The sequence below is a fragment of the Suncus etruscus genome, chromosome 18 (genome assembly GCF_024139225.1).
Source record: "Suncus etruscus isolate mSunEtr1 chromosome 18, mSunEtr1.pri.cur, whole genome shotgun sequence".
NCBI classification, from domain to species: Eukaryota; Metazoa; Chordata; class Mammalia; order Eulipotyphla; family Soricidae; genus Suncus; species Suncus etruscus.
In genome coordinates, this window is record NC_064865.1 from 53,607,628 (window position 1) to 53,629,670 (window position 22,043).

Consider the following 22,043-nt stretch of genomic DNA (forward strand, 5'->3'; position numbering starts at 1 on the left):
TAATAAAAAGCCAAAACATGCAGGTGAGGCATGCCTTAGGTGGTCAAAGGAATTCAGTTTAGAAATTTAAAAAAATCATAACAGGGGGCCGGGCGGTGGCGCTAAAGGTAAGGTGCCTGCCTTGCCTGCGCTAGCCTTGGACGGACTGCGGTTCGATCCCCCGGTGTCCCATATGGTCCCCCAAGCCAGGAGCAACTTCTGAGCGCATAGCCAGGAGTAACCCCTGAGCGTTACCGGGTGTGGCCCAAAAACCAAACAAAAAAAAAATCATAACAGAACTACCCATATTTCATTTCTTTAAACTTACTGAATAAGAAAAGAAAAAATACAATGAACTCAATACTGATTTTATACAACTTCTGTAAAGTACCTAGACTGATATCCAAGAGCAAAAATTAAGGCTATTTTTTTGGTAAATAGCTGAACAGTGAACCTAGATAACTGTTTTCTTCTGGGTTTTGTCTGGACCTTTTTCAATTTTTATTTAAAAGAGAACAGGTTTGGCATGTTTATACTGATATCACCAATATTAATGTTTCTGGCTATTTCTGAAAGATGCATATTCTTTATCAGTCGACACAGCATGAGTGGGAGCTCCTGCTAAATCAGCCTCAGATTTCTTGATCTTTTATATAACAATTTGTATAACAATCTCAATCATGCCTCACCATTGCCCCATCAGCATTTCTGCAAGGAGATAAACCTTATCTACAAGAAAAATTAAATCCAACTCACAAACAATTTTTATATTATTTTATTTGGTTTTTCGGCCACACTCAGTAACACTCAGGGTTTACTCCTGGCTCTGTGCTCAGAAATCGCTCCTAGCTTGGGGGACCATATAGGATGTCAGGGGATCAAACCGTGGTCCGTCCTATGCTAGCGCAGGCTAGAGACACCTTACCACTTGCACCACCACTCCAGCCTCCACAAACATTTGTGTGTGTGTTTTGTTTTGTTGTTTGTTTGTTTGTTTGTTTTTTGGGTCACACCCGGCAGCGCTCAGAGGTTACTCCTGGCTCTAAGCTCAGAAATCGCTCCTGGCAGGCTCAGGAGACCATATGATATGCCGGAATTTGAACCACCATTCTTCTGCATGTAAGGCAAACATACTATCTCCATGCTATCTCTCCGGCCCACTCAACAAACATTTTTAAAACACTTATCTAGATTGAACTAAGCCAAAATGCGAAATTTACTTTCTGAAAAATCAACACAGAGACAAAATATAATACCTCATAATGTCCATAAGGCAATATTTCCATCCTCCAATCTATAGGTCATTGTATGTCATAGAATGTATGACCTTTTCTCAATTATCTTTCTTCTAAGAAATCACAAGCATTTTCTTCTCTCTTAAATACCAAATAAAATGTTTTCTTAATCATTTGCTATTGTGTCTCTTCCCAGAGGTTGTTAAAGTTGAATTATGTTGATCAGGACTAATTACGGAGACTTGTTGTTGGGTAAAGGTAGGATTGGGGTGGCATTGGAGCTTCTCTTCAGAATCTGTCCAGAAGTCTTTCTCCCTTGGCTTAACTTTTAGGAGATGAACATACGAAAATAAGGTTCTTTATGAGACTTTAAGGTATATGTCTTATACATGGCCAAGGATGCATATCCTAGAAATGTGGTCCTCGAAGGCCTTGGGACAGCTAAACATAAAGGGGTCTAAGCAGCAATGTAATTCTCAAACAAAACCAAGTCCCTGAGCTCTAGTATTGAGTTGAGTATTGGCTTGGTTGAACTCCATGAAAACCACTTAGGAGTCCATGGCAAGAGCAACAAGTTTATGTGATTATGAGCCTTTAGTTTAATCTCCCTGCCGAGATCTGCTCTAAGGTGAATTGGCTACCACATAGCTTTCTCTATTAATTGTGTAGAACTCTGTGAAGTTTTACAGCCTCCCTCAATGTATGAAAGAGACAGAAAATTAAAAAATGGTTTTTCTTTTCTGTCATAAAGAAAGTTCTCCACATATCTTCTCAAAGATAAAACCCTGCCATTATAGATACATAGCCAGGATCCTCAGCCCTGCTTCAACATTCTTTTTATCACATGAAAGACAAAATTATATATAAATATATAACATATATATATATATATATACAGATATATAAGGTGCCTTCTTTTTAGTTCCTGCCACAAATTACTGCTTTAGTGGAAAAGCAACAAGTACTGTTATGTTTTTTCTTCTCCTGTAACTCTTCTTGTCAAAAGAACATAAGATATGCTTCAAAAGTATGTCATCATTAACTTCCACTTTCCCAAGGCTCTACATAACTTCATCATCACTTTGCAACAACAATGAAGAAGCGAAATAAACCACCAACTGCTGCTGGTGGGGATGTCAACTGGCTCAACTTTTGGGGGGAAACGATGTGGACACTTCTCAAAAACTAAACATTGGGTTGACAGAACAATCCTGCTTCTGAGTATCTACACCAAGAGCCTCAAAAGTCTGTTCTGAGAATATACCTGCACTCCTGTATTCTAGTCAAAGTAGTCAAAATCTGAAGAGAACTCAGGAATCCAAGAACAGATGACTTACTGAAGAAACTATACTCTTGTATGAACTAATATGCCACTCAATAAAAAAAATCATATAATTGACTGCTACCAGGATGGATCTGGATGGTGTCCTGATAGATGAAGTTAGCCAGAGAAGTGGAACAGATGCAAAATGATCTCCTTCACATAAGGGATATAAAGAAACATGGTTAAGGACATAACAAATGGCCAAAGGCACCACAACCTAAGAGCCAGTCTACAGAAGTGAGTTTCCTCTGGTAGTTATTGTGAGACGGGGTAATTGACTGAAAAAGGGGGACACTGGGATAATATTGGAGGGAAGTGGACACTGGGGGATAGCATGATGTTGGGAAGTTGCATCCATGAAACCTTACAGTTAACAGTATTATAAATCATGGTGCTTAATATAAAATACTTTTTCTTAAAAAAAAGTATTTTTAAAAGAAAGTATGCTACAATGCTTTTTTGTTTGTTTGTTTTGGCTTCACCAATGGCTCTAGAGGGTTACTTCTGGCTCTGTGCTAAGAAATCGCAGGCTTGGGGGACCATAAGAAATGCCAAGAATTGAACCAAGGTTGGTCCAGGGTCAGCTGTGTGCAAGGCAAACGCACAACCACTGTGCTATCGCTCTGATCTTTGCTACAATTCTTATTAAAATATGATATACTTACTGAGATTTTTAGGAGTTTGTTATTCACAAAACAATTAACAGATTAATAGTATTTGAAGTTTTCTTTAAGTATTTAAAACGGGTCTTCTGTATGTTACAACTGGTGAAAAATATGAAAAACTTAGTGACAATATCTCTTTCCAAATAATATACTATTTATTTAATTTGGTTTGGGGGCCACAATCAGTGATGCTCAAAACAAAATTCTGGTTTTGTGTCCAAGAATCATTCCTGGAAATGTTTGAGGGACAGTAAATGATGCCAGGAATCAAATGTAAAAAAAAGTACATGCAAGGCAAGCACCTGACTTCCCTACTATCTCTCTGCTCCCAAATATACTGTTTATGGTAGAAGCAGAAAACCTTACATTTAAAGTAACATCACATGGCACAGTAGTCAGGCACAATGTATACCACGATTACAAACATGTTTGTAGCTGGGTTTCAGTCATAAATAAGTACAGTCCCCTTCACCAATGCAACCTTTCCACCACCAATGACCCCATCTCCCTCTGCCTCCACTCCCTGCCTGTATTCAAGACAGGCATTCTATTTCTCTCACTAACATTATCATGATAGGTGTTGGTGTAGTTATTTCTCTAACTACACTCACCAATCTTTGTGATAAGTCATCTAACAAGACAGGGTGTTATCTGGTCTTGCCATTACAAAAATCAAGGGTTTAGAAATTGCCTAGCATTAAAAACTTTTCTAAAAATAAAGGCAATGATATTACCAAAGTCAAAATACTATTAATTGAATGATCTTAATGTATCTAGATTAATTGAATATAGTACTCAAGTTACGCTAACATTAATTTTGGAATGAACTTCACGAAACAATTCAGTTAATATTCTCTCAAAAGATTCTCTCTCTGAAATCTCCCCCAAAGCAATCTAGATTATGGTCAAAGAGTTCCAATATTAGCAGACTTGTTAACATTTTTTTAGTTTCTTGACAACAATATACAATGTTCAACACTGGACTCAGCTTAATATCTGCTTTCTCTAACTTTATTCCAATAAAAATTATGGGAAAATCGACACTAAGCCAATAGCTTCCTTTAAGCTATATCAAGATAATTGATTATTTACTTTATTTTCCTTTTGCTACTCATACCTTCCTATTGATAGATGCATAACATATTCTTATATTTAATTAAAGTGTTAGAGATTTAGTGGCAATAGACTACACTGGTTGAACTAAGAAGAGTTTGGAAAATTCTGTCTATAAATAAGCTACTCATTTTTATTGAATAAGTAGTAACAGAAAAATGGCTTGGAGGTAAACATCATAGTCATTTTGCATCTTGTTTTCAACATTATTGACTTTTTTTTCAAACAAATCAAGAAATGTTATTAGTTCTCTTACATAATTACGTTATTTCTTCAAACCACTATTACATGTACTTGTGGGCATTTATAGATTGTAAATATGCATTGCAAAAATATAACACTAAGCTTCTCTAGATTTAAAAACGATTATAGCTTTCATGTTTTCTCATTCTACTATTTGTTACCATTCTGGCCAAAACTCTTTTCTTGCTTTTTAAAAAAAATTTGTTAGAGATTTTTATATGACACTTTATTTAATTATAAGTACATTTTAATCACTACATTTTTTCCTCTGCAGTATATAACTGGAAGTAACATTTTTGAATGCATAGGGGAGAGATTTCTAAATTATCATATAAATACAAAAAATGTCTTTGCTTTATCATTATATTATTATATTATTTGTTTTGTTTTTGTAATGATCAACATCAACGAATACACTATTCAATAGTTAATGTTTCTTCTTTTTCTATTACCTTCATTTTGTATTTTTCTTAAGCTATACATTTTTAGAATTCTTATAGGGACCTCCAGTCAGTAGTTTTTTAATTGTCTACCTTCCCCCAAGATATCCAGTTGAAATATTATGCAACATATCTTTAAAAATAACTTTTAGATTCATGGAGTTTAACACATTTCTTTTCAATACACAATCATATCTATTTTATTTGTTTATGTAGATATTAAATCTAAGGTCTGTGTGAATAAGATCTCATCATTTATTGTGATGATTTTTAGTTCAAAATTACCAAACATAACACATTGTTGTGTTATTTCTGTTTGTTTTATTTGTTTATTTGGTTTTTAATCATACCAAGTTGTGCTCAGGGCTGATGTCTGCATCTGTCCTCAAGGTATCACATGAAATGCCAGGCTTCAAGTTCAGGTTGGCATCATGTAGAGCAAGTGCCCTATCTAGTGTATTATCTTTCTGCTCTTGATTTTCTTTTCCTTAAGGAATCAATATCCACTCTACCTGAAAATGTCTATTTATATTATGTTAGAGTTCCTTTTAATCCATTACTCATATTGTATTGTCTAGGTACTTTTCTGATTTACTGTTATCGTTTAAAATTTATACCTACCTATATAAAATGCACTGTTGCAATTTTGCAAACTTTCAAACCAATGTGTAAGTAAAATATTGAGCTTTTGTTTTTACTATGTTCTTAAATTTTGTACCAATGAAAAGGAATAAAGCTACAGAAAATAGTAAGAGTCATCTAAACTCCAGTACCAAATGCTTTTAAGTAATGTTTGAAAGGGTTTGGAATTCTAAGATAAAAAATGTGTGTGATAAGAGATATTTGTCATGTGTTGATAATATATTACTGAGATGAGAATTTGGAACAGCACATTTCCTTATCTTCCTTACCTAAATTTTTCTATCTCACCATGTGGGATATATATCATCCATCTCTCAGAATGATACAAGTAATCAAGAGATAGCTTCTTTCAAAATGTTCTACAGAACAAGATATAGGTAATTTGGGAGTGAAGTGGACACATATCTTGCTGAATGAAAAAAAGACAAGTATTAGATGCTTGTGAAATGGTGAGTTGTGAGTTCCACAATCCCCAGAGAGGGAGAGGAATCCCCATGCCCTAAGTCCGGGTAGGACAAGAAACGCAGCTCCAGCAGCAATTCCGAAGCAAGAAGTAATCGACATACAGTTGGGAAGGAATAGCAGGCCAGAAACTCACACCACAAGCTGTTCACCCACAAGCCAGTGGCTCCACCACATGGAACCAAGAACCAAGATGGCAGCTCCTCCTACAGGCCTCCAAAGCGCCTTTATTGGGAAAAATAAAGCCCACCCCCAAGGGGAGGGGGAAAAAACAGTTGGGGAGGGGGAAAAAACAGTTGAGGAGGCAATGGGGAAACATCTTTTTAACATGTAAACCAAAGGAACCAATCAAGATCAAGAGACATCTAATTAGAAGGCAACATGAGGACCATCCAAATGCCTTTACCAAAAGATACATGTCTCTAATATTGACAGAGAGATTGGTTATCACCTGCCGGTTGGATATTGGCAAATAATCTTTATCACCTTCAAGATCATACGTGGAATATGTAGTTTGTGTTAACCCACTGCCTAAATTAGCTCACTTCATTGGATACTCAGGACAAGTCTAAGTCGTATAACACTGAGTTTACCTTGGGGAAACAAAGATTCAGAGAGGGTAAGGATATTGCAGGTACTGAGAGAATATTGATACTATCTCTGTAAAATTCTGAGTGAAGTTAAACAGGATTTGGTACAAGTTCATGGATTCCTATGCGGAATCCTTACAGGAAGTATCCTACACCTCTACTATTGATCATTTATCCTTGCCACATACCAATAACAGCTGGGAGATAGCTCAAAGGGATAAGTGCCTGACTTGGATGTGAGAAACCCGGAGAATAATCACCACACAAAGCAACTCCTGAGTATTGGTAGAGGCCTTTGGATTGGTCCTCATATTGCCTTCTAATTAGATTCTTTCTACTGGTTCCTTTGAAGTATAGATGACTTAAGACAAAGCCAGATGAGGAGGCAATGGGGAAACATCTTTTTAAGAAGAAAAATAAAGGAAGCAATCAAGAGACATCTAATTAGGAGGCAATATAAGGACCAACAACTAAAGGCCTTTACCTACAACTGCACACAGAACCCTGATCACCCCTGAGTGGACCCTTTCACTTCCAACAATAGAGACACACACACACAAAAACATTGTTTTCAAAATCTTCTCTTTGGCCACTGGTAAGAGTAAACAGTGTCTCCTGTTCCACGCTACTCTCTCAAATAGCTCTGAGACATTCTTCCAGGCTTTCACCTGAATGCAAATGATATTTAAAGATTTACTCCTTTGGGTCTCCGATGAGAGAAGGCATTTTATGCTCCGGGATGAAGTCAGATTTATCACATATGCTGCTGTCCTGGCGCCTGCTGTGTTGGCTATCAGGAGGGGCGAAATTGGCTGCAGTAATCAGTCATGCATTGTGTATGCTCAGCACCCTCCTTACTGTTAGGTCTGGCTATATTTCCCACAGTCTGAAATTTATTCACATCAGCCTCTACCTAGCAGCAGATAGTTTGTCTCTTTGATATGTTATTGGCTTCTAGAAGCCTGACAGTTTTCCCTGTGTAGTTTTAATACATACTGATGAGTTTCTTGAGCTATTACACACTCTCAAAATTCCTGAAAGCACCCTCAAGGCATTGTACTGTACTCACTAATGCCCAATATGAGGTCTCAGGACCACTGGAAATTGTTCACGGTACTGAAAGGTTTTATGGATTCTTTTTTCAAAATTCAAAAACTTCAGGTACTTCTTGACAAGAAAAAGCTGCAGGTTTAACATTCTATTTCTTTGAGACTGACTCACAGAAACAGTATTTACAATCTGCACACCAGTTGGGTATCACATCAACTTTTAAATATGAAACAGATCAGTTATTATTTTTAAAGATTTTTTTATCAATAGAATACCAAGTCTTCATCTATAAAGGGAAAAAATTCATTGACTCTTTGGAGGTGACATACTTTACTTTTATTTTCATTGGAAAGATAACTAAACTAGCTGCGTATCATAAAAATATAATCAATTATAACTGAAGATCTACTCTAAAGCATGAAATGTGTTAAATGTCTTAATGGGCTACTTTTAAAAATGCCTGAACAATGTTTAAAAAAAAACATTTTGTATAGATAGACAAAAATCCGTGTAAAATCCAGATGTTCACATTTTTAGACAGCAGACCCTTTTCTTTAGATAATTTTACAAAAGCTTATCTTTGAAAGACAGAATATCTGTTTAACTATAGCCAATCATACTGAAAAAGATTCATTTTAAGAAGTGAGCCATTTGAAAAATTACCAATTATTTTAATAAGAATTTTGGATTTATAATAAAGTCAACCATGCAATTGGTATTTACCATTCTGTACTCTGTAGAAATAGAATGCATTTAATATTTGTAGATGAGTTATTTTTTTTGTCCATGTTCAGGCCATTTTCTCCATTTTTTATTATATTGAAAAGACAGACCTATGAAGAGAACAATTCTTCATGAAAATAAAGAACATGAAATAAAGCCTTCATTCATGGGATACAAAAAGGCACCTGAGTCTAAGGAAGGTTGTGCTAATGTGAGGATTCTTGAATTACAGCCCTGAGGAAAACAGAATGCATAATCCAACACCCTGATTTAATGCAATTATTCTAGTACTCCAAAATACCTCACATTTAAATAATTTATATTCATATATAAGTTAGTATATATATATATGAGCTAGTATATATATTTATGTGTGTATATATATATATATATACAACAAGCTAGTATCTGGCCAAAGTATGTTAATTTTCACAGATACTGTGTTACTTGTTCATTAAACATACAATGATCTATTAAACACTTTACCATGACCACGTCATTTTATTACTATCATGTTTTATGTTCAAATTTTTTCTTTTATAATTACCATTTTTCCTTATCAGTATAAAGTCTTCTTTGAGGTCAGCTCTCAAATAATCAGTCTGTCAAAATTTTATATCCTATAAGTAAATTCATAACTGCTAATATTTATTTTAAAAGCAGTTCTGGGGGCCGGCGCAGTGGTGCCTGCCTTGCCAGCGCTAGCCTAGGACGGACCGCGGTTTGATCCCCCGGTGTCCCATATGGTCCCCCAAGCCATGAGCGGCTTCTGAGCGCATAGCCAGAAGTAACCCCTGAGCGTCAAACGGGTGTGGCCCCAAAACAAAAACAAAAACAAACAAAAAAAAGAAGTTCTGCATTTGGAGAACTTCACAGAGGCTAAGAATTCATTTACAATACAAATAATTTCTCTGGAATTTATACATTATAATTAGCATTTATTTTAATATTAGATTTTGGGAAATCTGGACTCAGTCCAATGAAAATAGACCGCAAAAATGCCACTAAGGTAATAGAAGAATGTTTTAGAAAATTCACTGTGAAGTATAGAAATCCAGATCATCTTTCTGACTTCTCCCAGGTTAAAGATAATTCTAAAGTCTAGAAACAACATATGGGTTCACCCCCAACATTCCACATTATTTTTAGTAATTTTATCTTTAAAAATTTAAATCAAATTAGAAAAATGATAAAATGGGATTTTTAATGTTTTAATAAAAACCAACCATAATATAGAGTCAAAAGATTTGTTTTGATTATATTATTATATATTTGATTACATTACATACTATCACTATATACTATAATATATATACATATATATATATATTGTTTACCCATATACTATAGCCAGAGCTGTAGTACAGCAGGTAGGATGTTTGCCTTGCACACAGCTGACTGGGTTTGATCCCTGACATCCCATTTGATCCCAGAACCAGTCAGGGCCTATTCCTGAGATCAGAGTCAGGAGTAACCTCTCAGAGTCACCAGGTGTGGTCTCAAAATCTAAAAAATAAGTTTATTTTAGTTTTCTTGGGGGGGGGTGGTTAGTAGCATACCCAGAAATGTTCATTGGCTTATTCCTGGCTCTGTGTTCAGTGATCACAGCCTGTGGGGCTCAGGAACCTAATAAAGTTTGGGGAATTGAACTCTTATAGGAGGTATACTAGGCAAGTACTCCTTGCACCCACTGTATTATTCTCGATTCACAGGGTCAAATAATTTTGAGCAACTTTTTTTTTTATCAAAGCTGAGCAACTGTGGAGAATAAATATTAATTTTATACTTAGCAATATCTAATCCAAAAAGTGCTTACTGTAGAAGAATAACATGAGCAGAATCAGATCAAACCATGCTTTGCATAAGATCTAGATCTTATTTATTAATTTCAATAAATATAACAGCACAAGAAGCTGAGTTATCACAAAGAGACTTTTCAGGTGAAGAAATAGTCTTAACAATGGGAAGACAAGGAGGAAGCATCAACAGCTATTTCAAATTGGTATGGAAATTTCCCAAGACAAGTGTTATATGTCTATCTCGATCTTAAGAGAGAGAAACATTTGACTATCCAGAAACAGTAAATGTAGTCATGTTTTCAATTAAATAATAGTATCAGCAGCTCAATAAAAATAAATATCTATGGTCAGACTCCATAAATTGTTAGGCTATTGAAACTCTTTTATATCTTGGGTACCAGATATATTGTAAATAGCTGAACTGACCTAGTTCCAACTTGCTGCAGCCTAGGTATATATCTGTCACAAAATAACCTGTATTCTAATATTTAATTTGTTAAACTATTAAATAATATTAATTTAGGTGATTTCCATAGACTTTTCACTGTGTGGTAGTAATCTTTCTATAATAATAGGTACAGTTGAATATAGGAGAAATAATACTAAGTCCTAGTAAAAAAAGAGTCTGAAATATGATTTTTAAGTTAAAAACTTATGAGTTACTTAACAGTTAAAGTTATGATACATGGAGTTTAAATCATTAATATCTATAAATTAATTCCAAAAATCATGTAAGAATTTAAACACCATCATTGGCAGATATTCAAGCAAAAATTTTAAAAAGGTCTTTTTACTTCATTCTAGCCGAAACAGGGAGATTTGGAAGGTTGGAATGTCTGCAAAAGCCATCACAGTCATTAAATAAAATTAATTTAGATGCTCTCTGTCCATGAACACAGATATAACATCACATCTCTCCTACTTAGTAATAAAATGATTGGTGGCTCTTAATGATAGCATCAAGCGTTTCAAGATTTTACCAGCTTCTCTGTAAAGATAAGAATGCATTAAATCAAAATTCATATTTTTGTGATTTGCTCTATCCATATATATGTGACCTTCATAAACTCTTGCAAATCTCCAAATTAAAAACATAATCTCACTGACCCCTGGACTTTTCTATCAACTTTTCATCTTTCCTAGTTTAAAAATAGAGGGTTAGCTTTTTTTCTCCATTCCATACTACTATTCAACTCCTTAAATTCTTAGATTTTTCATCCAGTTTAGCATAATCTACCTTATCTTCTAACCACTGACAACTTAAAAATGGTTTTATATATCAAACTTGGACAGTCATTCCAATAAGTCAATCCTTTAATCATTCTTTATGATCTTTGCCAAGTTGCTCCCATTTATCAACTTTTAAAGCTTTGAATGCCAAACCTCAAAAACAGCTACAAAAGTTGAGCTACATTCTTATGAGATTAAGTTGAGGAAAAATCGAGAACTCCAGGAAACAAAACTTGAATTGAATCATCACTGCATAAAACTACTTTCCCAGAAATGAGTTGGAATAGTAAATATTGCTTTTAATTGGAACATGAAAAAGTAAAGTAGGAAGAAAGAACACTTGAAGTTGAGATCTATGGATCTTCAGATTGACAATATAAGATCTCAAAAAATATTATTAAATAGAGCTTCTTAGGTGATTATGGAAATAATCATAAGTATATTTTGAATGCTACTGAGGTCTTTTCTACGCCAAGCAGATATACAACTAAGTCAGGTCCCAAGGAAAGTTGACACAAAATTTATTGGCCATATTTTTGGCTGCCAATTGTGTTTGGTTGCCTCTTCTGTAGTGGTAGATCCCACACTATGTGTTCTCCTTCCACAAACGAGTGGCTTTGTTTTTCAAGTGGGAAAAGAAAAAGCCTCCACTAATCAAAATTCTCCAGGAGAATCTTTGACTCAGAAGTATATAAATGGTGTCAAAAATCACCTTGAAGTAGAAAGTTAAGATTTCTTGAATAGATGGCAAAGAGATTTCAAAAATATGCTTCAGGAGTGAAGCCCTGACAATTGACAGAGAAGTTACAATAACAATGAATTTGTGATATTTGTAGTTTGGTTGGTGGGCTGTAATGATGGTGACAGTTTTTCTTCAAATATGGGGCTTTTTACTAGACACTTGCCATCAGTCAATTACTTCAGCCATCCCTTTTTCCTCACATCAGTAAGTAGGGATTTTATATTTCAGTAAGAAATGATTCAACAGGACCAGAAGAGATTACTTATGTGTGTTCTTCTCAAGGCAGAAGGAAGAGTCTGTATTAATAGACAGAACACTAAGTAAAGCCAACTTAGTTATGTCTTTGTAATAGGGCACAAGTAGTCCTAGAATATTTCTAACTTAGTTTAATAATTAGAAACATATCTAAAACTGATCAAATTGATCCCCAAGCAACTTAACTGACTTCCAAAAATAATATACCTATCACTAGTGGAATACATTGCATTCATTTGGTAGGGGAATTATAAGAAAAATACCATAAACTAGGCAAAGAAGGTTTAGACAAAATATTCACTAAACTAAAATTCCTCAACTAATGTATCTATCAGCAGGATTACTTTCTCCTAAAAATGTAAGGGTTAAGACTATTATGGGGCTCTTTCCTAGATTTATAAAAGGCCATTTTCATGGTAGCATGTTATCATGTGAACTTTATTTAGATTTCTGCCTTTTATTAAGGAAGGTTGATTGAATTAGGATTTTTTTTTCCTATTCAGGTATGATATCACCTTAACTTACATAAATTTACTTAGAATGCGTCTATTTTCAAATAAGGTATTTGTAAAGTGAACCTAGGAAAAATCCTAACACAGACCCTTCCCTCAACTTCCTGTTTCCTTAACCTTATTTTGGTTTGTAAAATCACACCTGGATTATAGGGTCTTTTCCACTCTGGTGGGTAGGGTTCTGTAAAATAAAGAAAAGTGCTGGCTTTTTTTATATGAAAAATTATACAAATGTATGGTCTTCTAGATTACATGCTAAAATTAATTTTTAAAAGTGTAATGGATCTCAAGGCAAGACAGCTTGAAAAGCACTAACAAGGAAAAGGGGCATAGAGTCAGCAGGTTGACTCTGCATCAGGCAACCTAGCTGAACTCATGTCTAGCTAGTAGGTCGTATTCAAAGACTGCTAAAGTTTCTAAGATCATCATATCACCTGTAAGCAGTGTTTTTTCCTCTTCTTAATCTGTTTTGATTTATTTTTAAACTATGTGTTAAGATATAGTATTCTGATCATGACAGTGTACAGATGTGTACTGTTTTTAATTATGAAGGGAATGCTTTTAACCTTCTTTTTCTTTTTTCTTTTTTTTTTTTTTTTTGATTTTGGGCCACACCAGTGACACTCAGGATCTACTCCTGGCTATACACTCAGAAATCACTCCTGGCTTGGGGACCACATTGGACACTGGGGGATGGACCACAGTTCAACTGTTTCAATTGCGTGCAAGGCAAATGCCCTACAACTGCGCCATCACTCCATCCTTCTTTTTTTTTAATTTGATATCTTTATTTAAACACCTTGATTACAAATATGATTGTAGTTGGGTTTCAGTCATGTAAAGAACACCACCCTTCACCAGTGCAACCCATCACCAATGTCCCAAATCTCCCTCCTCCCCACCCCACCCCAACCTGTACTTGAGAAAAAACTACACTGAGAACTATCATAATCATGTAAATGAATGAGGGAAGTAGAAAAGTGCTGGCTTTTGGGGGAGAAAAAAGATGCATGGGATAGGCAGGACAAGGAAAGCTTGGCAAAAATGGGCACATGGCAGAGAGTCTCATAGCAGAGAAAGGCCATGAGAAAATAAAGTGAGCTGACTCCAATAAAAATATTTTCTGACTGTGTGTATTATTTCTCCGCAAATACTACCCCGCTTCATCAGATATCATATGGAATTTTAATTTAATGTTTTGAGGTGATTTTAATTTAATAGTCTAGACTAGAGACTCTATTACCAATGTTCTCTTCTCCCATTTTCTTTCCCATATTTCCTTACTGGATTTATTATAATGTGTTAATTTATTTTTCTAAATAAAATGATACAAATATAAAATACAATGCAAATCAATGTATAAAATATTAAATTATAAAAATTTTTAAAATAAAAATAATGAGCTTTTTTCCACGCATTGCTAGTCAGCTCTATGCCCTTTCGTGAGAAGACTCTGTTCAGATCCTTTGACAATTTTTAAGTATTTTTTAAATTGCTGTTTGATGAGAACTTTCTTTGCTTGTTTTGTTTTTGAGCCACACCTGGCAGCACTCAGACGTTACTCCTAGCTCTGTGCTCAGAATTCACGCCTTAAAGACTCGGGGACCATCTGGGATGCCGGGAATCAAACACGGGTCTGTCGCAGGTCAGCTGCATGCAAGGCAAATGCCTTACTGCTGTGCTATCGCTCTGGCCCCTTGATGAGTACTTTTTATGTGCTAAGTAGTCCCATTTTGTTTGACATAAAATGTACAAATATTTTTTCTCCATCAGTAAAATATGACCAAGAAAGGTTGAATAACCTAGTAACTTCTATAAGTTTTAAATTTGAGATTTAACTTCAGAGACACTCTTATAAGTGACAAAAAAAAAATTGGGGGAGGTTTTGTTTTGGGGTCACACCCAGCTGTGCTCAGGGGTTACTCCTGGCTATGTGCTCAGAACTTGTTCCTGGCAAACTCAGGGGACCATATGGGATGCCAGGATTCAAACCACTGTCTGTCCTGGATTGGCTGCATGCAAGGCAAATGCCCTACTGCTGTGCTATCTCTCCGGCTCTGACAAAAATTCTTAGTCATAGTATTCACTAGGAAAAAATTAATAAATAAAATGAATTTTCTATTTTCATATATTAGTCTATTATAGCTTATTATTTATTTATGCAACTATAGTTAGTTGCATAAATATAGTGTAGTAAATATTATAGGATCATATAGTACCAAAGAATTGAAACCCATAAAAGACTTTGTGTTTATATACAAGCATACATATTATATACACACATCACTGTTCACATGCTATACATGTGAACATACAAAAACATATATAACAGAATAATGTTGTGTTGACTTCGTATTACAAAACAGCTATGAGATTAAATAAATCAAATTTATGTGTTGCTATTCTAGAAATAGATTAGTATATACAGAAGGGGTGATATTAATCAAAAAACATTATTGCCCAATAATTAAAAATATACACTCTAGGGCCCGGAGAGATAGCACAGCTGTGTTTGCCTTGCAAGCAGCCGATCCAGGACCAAAAGTGGTTGGTTCGAATCCCGGTGTCCCATATGGTCCCCTGTGCCTGCCAGGAGCTATTTCTGAGCAGACAGCCAGGAGTAACCCCTGAGCACTGCCGGGTGTGGCCCCAAAAAAATATATGCACTCTAAATTTTTATAAATGTGTCTCACCTTGAATATTACATTTATGTAGAACTATTTATGCTTTTGTAGATAAATTTGTATAATAGATAACATAAAAATACATTCTAAAAGCATACCTTTTAATTTTATAACTAACATATTTAAGTACATGAGATTAAAATCTATGCATTTTCTCTAAAAGGGATTACACAGAAGGTCATCTGTGCTTTTATTTCATGAATGATTTAATTCTAGCAGGTAGAATTTTTGACACAGAAATAGAATTCATAATAAACTCAATGCTATATTTAAAAATCCAGAGAGGCTACTATAGAAGTTAATTTGCTGGAATCGACAAATGTTGTGTTTCCTTCTATATTTCCCATGGATCTCTATATTAAATTATATAGTTACTGAAACATACTTTTATTTTTATGCAGTCTTTTAAAGTGTGCCTAATCAGGTCTTCCTCTTAGAATTTTAATTTTTCTCTACAAATATAGTTGTCCTTTTTACATGTGTGTATGTGTATAAATTTACAATATCTTTATACCATTCTAAATTATGTATATTTACATGTGTGCATGTATGTTAATTTTCTTACCCTGTTTGTGAGAACTATCAAAAGTTTTGCATTGCATTATCTCTCACTTATCTTTTCTATAATTGTTAATTAAATAAGCTTAAACAAACTAAAGTATACTATTCAAATTCCTGGGTATTGATATTCTGTGTGTCTTGTCCTATTAACACATATTTATCAAGCCATGATATTAAAATTTTCAATTATCAGACTTCTGGGCACCTATTCTAAGGAATTAACTCAAGTAGAGAAAATCTTTAACACTTGTTTATGGAAAACAAGAGGACCTATAAAGGGGCAGAGTGGTAGGGAGTTTGTATTGTATGCAGCTGACCTAGGATGGTCATGGGTTCAATCCCTAGCATCCCATATGGTTCCCCAAGCCAGGAGCAGCTTCTGAGCATATAGCCAGAAGTAACCCCTGAGCATCACAGGGTGTAGCTCAAACAAAACAAAACAAAAAAGAGTTAAAAAGAGAATGTTAGAAGAAAATTTACATATCTGATAATAAGAGAAAGAAGCATATAGCAATTGCTTTTGAATTTTATGCTGTTATTATTGATATTTTTTTCAGTATACAATGTGTTTACAACATAAAATAAAATTCAAGATAAATATGGCAAATGGGGAGAAGAATCGAACAGACATTTTCTCAAAGAAGGAATAGAGATGGCTAAAGCACATGAAAAAATGCTCCACATCACTAATCAGGGAGATGCCAATCAAAACAACTATGAGGTATCAATTCATGTCACAGAGAATGACACACATCACACACACACACACACACACACACACACACGAACAACAACCACACCAGTGCTAGAATGTATACAATGAGAAAGGAACTTTTATTCACTACTAGTAAAAATGCTGTCTAGTCCAACCTTTATAGAAAACAATATGGATATTCCTCAATAACTGAAAATAGATCTCCCATATGATTTAGCAATACCACTACTAGGGATATACCCTAGGAACACAAAGACACAATATAAAAATACCCTCTGCACTCCTATGTTCATTGCAGCACTATTTACAATAGCCAGAATCTGGGAACAACCCAGTTGCCAGACAACAGATGAGTGGCAAAAGAAATTGTGATGCATGTAGTCAATGGAATACTATGTAGCTCTCAGGAAAAATGAAAAATATTCTCATAAAATTTTCCTATACATGGATAGAGATGAAAACTATTGAAATGAGTGAAATGTGTCAAGGGGAAAGAGATAGACACAGAATAGGCTCAATCATCTGTGGGATTTAAGAAAAATAAGACAGGATGGTAATAATACCCAGAGACAATAGAGATGCTGTCCAGAAGAAACAGCACATGCTAAGAAATAACTGCACTGACAACTACCATGACAATGACTGTGAGAGAGTGAAGTAGAATACCGGTTAGGAAGACAGGCAGGGTTTGGGGGGAGGAAAATGGAGAACATTGGTATCAGGATAGTTACATTGGTGATGAGTGGTATACATTCAATGATTAAAACCCAACTATGAAAAATTTTTGTAATCATGGTGCTTAAATGAATTATAAAAAGATACATTATACAAAAATAAATAAGAAGATAAACTTTTAGATGAAATTATTCATTATTACTAATTATTACTAATTATTTAGATAAGAATAATACTATGCAAAAATAAATAAAATTGGTATTTAATCTATTTTCTAATTTTCTAAAGTTTCTACATAAGAAATAAATCAATAACTGCATAATAACCTAATTGGAAGTGTGAGTTTGAGCTGAATAAAATTGGTAGCATTGTTCATGTTTTGTATTTGGCTGAAGACTGTCCTATTTAATGATTTGTTTGTCCCATAAGGATGATTTTCTCAGTACAGATATATGCTCCCTTTTCCCCTTTTCTCTCCCTTGTGCTACTGACATATTTGTATACATAGCTGTCAGTACATCACATTTCTTTCGGAGATTTAGGTCCAGAAGTATTTTATAGTATTTTCCTGTCGTGGCATATGACCACCTGGATGAATTCAAGATGAATATTTAAGGTCCTGAAAACGGTTAGGGGCACGACAACTTCTGAGTCACACAATTGAAAATCTTGACAGTATTTTAATGAAAGTGATGACAAGAACCCAGAGAAATCTTAGTCTATATTTAGTCTTCTGGCATTATTACATGTATTAGAAATACCTGAATTAGACCTCTTGCCTCAATTATGAGCAATTATCGCTGAATAATGGGACGTGATGGTAGAATGTAACTATTTTTTTTAAAAATTATGTGGATAATATCTATTAATGTAACTCATTTATGATATGTTTTAATTGTTTAAGGGTTTATTTTTTTTCTCATTGGAGCAATTTTCTTTGTTCATTGCATCAATAATATGATGTCTTCTTATTGGCAAGCTTCTAGGAACAATAATTTAAACATTCAAATTCTTTTGCACATTCCAAGTAGTCTTATAAATATGGCCTAAATAATAATTAGGTTAGCAGTTAAATATTATGGTTCACAAATGATGAGAAAATAGATTGCATACAGTGTCAATAATTTACCTTGAAAAGTGCATCACAAAAAACATGTGAAGTCATACAGCATAACTACATATGGTAAAAAAAAAAAGAACCTAAAATAGCTAAGAAAATGTAGTAGATCTCTTTTCAATAAATTGATATGACATCATGACAGGAAAGAGCATTCTTAAATTTTGAAAATTTGATAAGACTGGGTGAAAAATAATGAAGTATATACAGTGTATATTATTCTCTGGTTAATTTTGTATTTTTATTTGGGTGAAGACATCTTACGCCAGTTGAGCAAAGTATAGTGCAGAAGAAACATCTCCAATAAAAATCAAGTAAAGTTAAAGAAAGTATTAATTTCACTTAAAATAGATAGAGTCAATGTAGACAAGACTGGAAAATTCTAATTTATAAGAACTGCTGGAAGCAAAGGAAGTTGGAAACAGATTTTGAGAAACATCTTTTCTTCAGCTAGAGAAAAATGGGGCATAGAATCCAATAATTTGGGAAGGATTCACAATAGAGTTCAAAGGAAAAATTGTAGTACCACATCAAGTAAACTCAATTATGGAGCGGAAGTAAAAACAAAATTTCATCTTCCTATCATTTTACAAACAAGAAGGCCTACCAAAAAAAAAAAAGAAGAAGGCAGCACTTTATTCTTTTGGGCTTCTCAAGCTTATCTATGACATTGAGCTGAGTGCCAACACCTATGAATGGCAGTGCAATATTAGAAAAAGAGTATTTAATCTTTGTAAGAGAGGAGAGTCAAAAATAAAAAGGTGACTTATAGCAGTTGCAAGTAGTTGCTTCCTGAGTCAGGTAAGAATATGCACATGAATTTATCCTGAATGAAGTAAAGATTGATGATTGTCTACACCGAGAGGGGAATAGAAAATTTCATTGATAAAATGAAGATGTTCTCCTCAGTTGCGTAGAATGTATTTTTATGCCTGATGCTCCATATGGTCCGTGAGCCTGCCAAGAGTGATCCCTAAGGAGTGATCCTTAAGAATTAGCCCTAAGCATAGCCACAAAATGTGGCATACACAAAAAATGTATTCTTACCAAACCTTATTCCTATCAAATCCCTTCAAATTGTTGTACACACAGAGATTGTTACCTCTCTATTTGAAACAATATTCTGTACCTCTTGTGTCATAAGCAGAGATTTTGTGCACATACCAAATAAAATTTTTTCTTGTACTCCCTTTATTAGTCGTGTGCTGTGTCTCCGTTGCTCAAATTCATAACCCACCAATCAAGTAATAGGATGACTCCTCTTACTCTAAAACCTAAAAACCCCATTACAGTTTTTCTTTCCTTTCCTTGAAACTTGGAACTTTACTGCTTGGGATATCTGGTCTACCAACAAGGACTCCCTCCTTGGGCCAACAGAACCTACAAAGATGGTGGTATTGATGGCTAGGATGATCTATTGTAATAACCAGAAAAATTGGACTAAAGAATAATGTAAGCAAAGCTCTTCTCTGGGGTAACTCTTAGTACTTCCATGTAATGTGAAATTACAACACCCATTCAGATAGAAGAGTTATTTTCAAAGAAATAACAGAAATAAAATTTGGATTGTCCAACCAAGAAAAGACAAATAATTGCTGAGGATTTTTTTGTCAAAAGTGAAGGAAACAAAATATGTAGTAGAAGAAGAAAATTCAAAACTTAGAGTTTATACTATTGGATATCAGGGTCAGATGCAGAAATAAGTCTTCATAAGTTGCAAATGCTTTTTTCACATGAATGTGAATGCTTCCTACAAATTTTTATACAATACACATATGCATTATTAATGACTAACCTTTCAATGAATTCATAAGTACTTTCTCCACTGCTGAACACTTAACTTTCTTTTAACCATTCTCATTTATATGCTTGCATATAAATTTGATCATGTTCATCATTAATTCCTTAGGATACATGGGGGGAAAGTATAAGTGCTGGATTTGTAAAATATATACCCTTAGTAGATATTAAATGTATTTTATTAAATAATACAGAATTCATTACTCATCTAAAGATATTTACACCATTTTTGCCAACATTAAGCACAACATTTTGTCAAAAATAATCTGTTGCATTCATTAAAATAGCAATATTACATTTTACAATTACTTAGTTAATAAGTTAAATTTCATAAACCAGAATTTTTCATTTATTTTTATTTATACTTTTTGCTAAATTTTATTTATGTTCTTAAATGTAGTGATGAGCACATATAAAAAAGATCTTTGATAATGCTATAAACTTGTTTCATTAGAATTTTAAATTTTGTAGTTGTGTTCTATTTCTGTTACTCAGCTTGTAAAATATTTAATGTATTATAAATTTAATACATAATTAAGTTTAACACATTTATCTTTTTCTTTTAAATCTCAGTTCTTTCTCATTCAAGGAAAGTAGCTAAATCCTTCAAAAATAGGAAATAGAACTATGCAAATTCAAAAAATAATAGGCATATTTTATGTTTTTGTCATAGCACTTGCTACTTTCTAAAAACTTATAGTTTCTGGTACAAAGCTTGTCTCATCTTTACTATCCTTAAATCCTTGCAGATTGAGTTTATGCTTTATTCATTTTAAATATCCACCTAAATATAGAAAAAACTCAATGCATGTTTTTGTTAAACAAAAAAATATAAATGAATAAACATGTGCTTTACCAGCTTTGCAAGAGGCTTTTCTAAAGAGCTCGAGGCAGTGAACATTTATTAATTCTAATATATTCTTTCTTGCTTGTTTACATTTGGATAACAAAACTCTATTTTTCTTATACACATCAGACAAAAATTATTTACAGCTACCAACTAACATACCTAAGCATTTCAAAAAATAAATCTAATAAACAAGAAATTTTCTTGCACAAAGATTGCTACTATAATGTATCATATCATCAATTTTCTTTCCAGTTTATGTTATGCAAGATACCTATACACATTTTACTAAAAAACCATTTGGGAGATGCAGGAGAAATAGTACAGCAGACAAAACACTTACTTGCCTTACATGAGCCCAAGCTGGGTTCAATCCCCAGCCCACTTAAAATCCTCTTATTCCAGAGGACTTATCCCAGCTCCCAGAGCCAGAAGTAAACTCTTATAGTAAACTGCTAAGTAAACAGCTGGTGTGATAACAAAACAATCCCCCCCAAAATAAATCTTTTTGGTGTACCTATAGCAAGCAACCGGAATGTTTCAAAACATTCCGATAAGTGAATCCCCAAATCACCCTTGGATTACAGAACTGAGTTTACCAAGCAATGGGGTAATGGCATGAGAAAAAAGTAGTCTAGAT

General features: G+C 34.1%; 1 pseudogene; it reads right to left on the reverse strand.

Moving 5' to 3' along the window:
• Nucleotides 1-480: 480 nt before the first annotated feature.
• LOC125995842 (uncharacterized) overlaps nt 481-22,043 on the reverse strand; it is a 77,211-nt pseudogene continuing 55,648 nt past the window's right edge.